This window comes from Triticum urartu, chromosome 4 (genome assembly GCF_003073215.2).
Source record: "Triticum urartu cultivar G1812 chromosome 4, Tu2.1, whole genome shotgun sequence".
Lineage (NCBI taxonomy): Eukaryota > Viridiplantae > Streptophyta > Magnoliopsida > Poales > Poaceae > Triticum > Triticum urartu.
Window position 1 is genome coordinate 583,145,270 of NC_053025.1, and position 2,916 is coordinate 583,148,185.

Below are 2,916 nucleotides of genomic sequence, written 5' to 3' on the forward strand. Positions count from 1 at the left end.
GTGATGAGCAAACCTCACACTTGGGGGCTTAGCTGCAGCCCATTGCTCGCCTAAGTTTCAAAAATCCTACCGAGTGATAAGCGAACCTCCCACTCAGGGGTTAGCTGCAGCCCAGTGCTCGCCTAAGTTTCAAAAATCCTACCGAGTGATGAGCGAACCTCACACTCGGGGGCTTAGCTGCAGCCCAGTGCTCGCCTAAGTTTCAAAAATCCTACCGAGTGATGAGCGAACCTCACACTCGGGGGCTTAGCTGCAGCCCAGTGCTCGCCTAAGTTTCAAAAATCCTACCGAGTGATGAGCAAACCTCACACTCGGGGGCTTAGCTGCAGCCCAGTGCTCGCCTAAGTTTCAAAAATCCTACCGAGTGATGAGCAAACCTCACACTCGGGGGCTTGGCTGCAGCCCAGTGCTCGCCCAAGTTTCAAAAATCCTACCGAGTGATGAGCAAACCTCACACTCGGGGGCTTAGCTGCAGCCCAGAGCTCGCCTAAGTTCCAAAAATCCTACTGAGTGATGAGCAAACCTCACACTCGGGGGCTTAGCTGCAGTCTAGTATTCGCCTAAGTTGAAAAACCATCCCTATCCGCAACGTTGACGAGGTGCAGGTCGACTGCAATCCTCTCCACAGAACTGCGCTACAAGTACAATGTCCGCTCCATCCCTATCCGCAAGGATGACGAGGTGCAGGTCGACTGCAATCCTCTCCACGGAGCTGCGCCACAAGTACAATGTGCGCTCCATCCCTGTCCGCAAGGACGACGAGGTGCAGGTCTACTGCAATCCTCTCCATGGAGCTATGCCACAAGTAAAATGTGCGCTCCATCCCTATCCGCAAGGACGACGAGGTGCAGGTCGACTGCAAACCTCTCCTCAGAGCTGCGCCACAAGTACAATGTGCGCTCCATCCCTATCCGCAAGGACAACGAGGTGCAGGTCGACTACAAACCTCTCCTCAGAGCTGCGCCACAAGTACAATGTGCACTCCATCCCTATCCGCAAGGACGACGAGGCGCAGGTCGACTGGGATATCTCCCTCAGAGTTGCATCTCATAGAATATTCCGAGTGAAGAATAAGTTCCACTCGAAGGCAAACGCAAGCACATGCAAAAGATAAACCAAGATCAGATAAAGTCTCAAGAGTTTCAGGACGAAGATAAAAGTACTTAGGCGTCAGGCCCGAAGGAGTTTAACGGTTACAAAAACCACTCGGCATTCCGAGGCAAATTTAAAGCAAGTTTAAGTATCAAGTTTGTTCACTCAGCAGGAGGAGGACTTGCAGGCTCGACGAACTCGTCCAAATCAATCCCGTCAGCGATCCGGGTGGCAGCAGCAATGAAAGTCTCCATGAAGGACTGGAAGTTGTGCTTTTTGTGTTGGCGACCTTGATCGACGCCAGCTTCTCTTCTCGAGCTTCTCTGCAGTGGACCCTGACCAGTGACAGAGCCACGTCAGCACCGCATCGGGTAGAGGACTTCTTCCATTCCTGCACTCGACCAGGGACCTCATTGAGTCGAGCCATCAGAGACTCGAGATCATTCTGAAGCGTTGCCCTTGGCCAAAGCGATGATTCGATGCATGAAACTGCAACCTTCAGACAGGCAAGATAACTTGTAACAATGGCGATGCGGGATTCTAGTCGAAGCACATTCATGGCAGCCTCATCGCCGACTGGAGAAAGGATAGGGTCCAAGCCCGTCTCGATCCATCCTGTCTCCTCTTTAAAGTTTTGGCAGAATTCTGTAGAGTCAAGGAGTTAATGAGTCGACTGGTCAGGTCTAACTTGCAAACAGTAAAACAGTCGGCTAAAAAAGAGGTACCTTCAAGCATAAGAAAGAGTTTCTTGGCGAGAGCTTTCAGATAAGCCTCCAGATCGTTCCTCCTGCGAGTCATGCTTTCCAGCTAGTCGTTCAGAGCCACTTTATCTTTTTTCAGACGAGTCGCCTCTCAATTGGATTCAGTGAGAGATGACTTCAGCTTGTTGATTTCTTCCTCCAGCGCTCCGACCGAAGCCAGTTTCTGGTCAGCAAGGGCAGTCTTCTCCTGACCCTCCTTCTGCGCAGCTGCAAGGTCCAAGTCCTTCTTCTCCAGGGCCAACATCATTTTCTCTGCAAAATACACATTTAGATCAAATAGAAGAATGAAGAGATAACTTGAAGGATGGTCAAGATAAGCAGTCGACAGGCCGTTACCTTCCGTACCAGCGACTTCATCTTGAGCCCTCTTCAAGTTCTGCTGAGCCAACTCCAGGTCAAGGTTGAGTTGCCTTTGCTTTTCCTCAAATTCGGCAAACTTGGAGATAAGCGAACAAGATTTCTACAGTGAGTAGAAGACATATCAATCGACAAGACCAAAGATTATCTACTTCCGAGTGAATAAAACTTCAAGACTACTCAGACCCCAACCGACTGCCAGCAGTCGACTGTGGTCTCGGGGACTACACCCAGTGGGTGCACTTAGCGTGCCCCCACTGGTTCAGATTCCACTCGGCCGGTCCGCCCAGGCCGAGTAAAAAAAAGAGAAGGAAGAGGAACAAGTACTCAGACCCCAACCGACTGCCAGCAGTCGACTGCGGTCTCGGGGACTACACCTAGTGGGTGCACTTAGCATGCCCCCACTGGTTCAGATTCCACTTGGCCGGTCCGCCCAGGCCGAGTAAAAAAAGGAAGTGCTCAGACCCCAACCGACTACCAGCAGTCGACTGCGGTCTCGGGGACTACACCCAGTAGGTGCACTTGGCGTGCCCCCAATGGTTCGGGTTCCACTCGGCTGCACCCAGTGGCTGTACAATCTCGAAGTGCAAGACAATGAAAGATTAAGAGAAGGAAAATATTCGGGTAGCATATCCTAAAAGAACAAGTTCAGTCGGAAGTTAACTTACCTGGACATTGTCTCGAAGAGCCGCGCTGGCGTCATAAG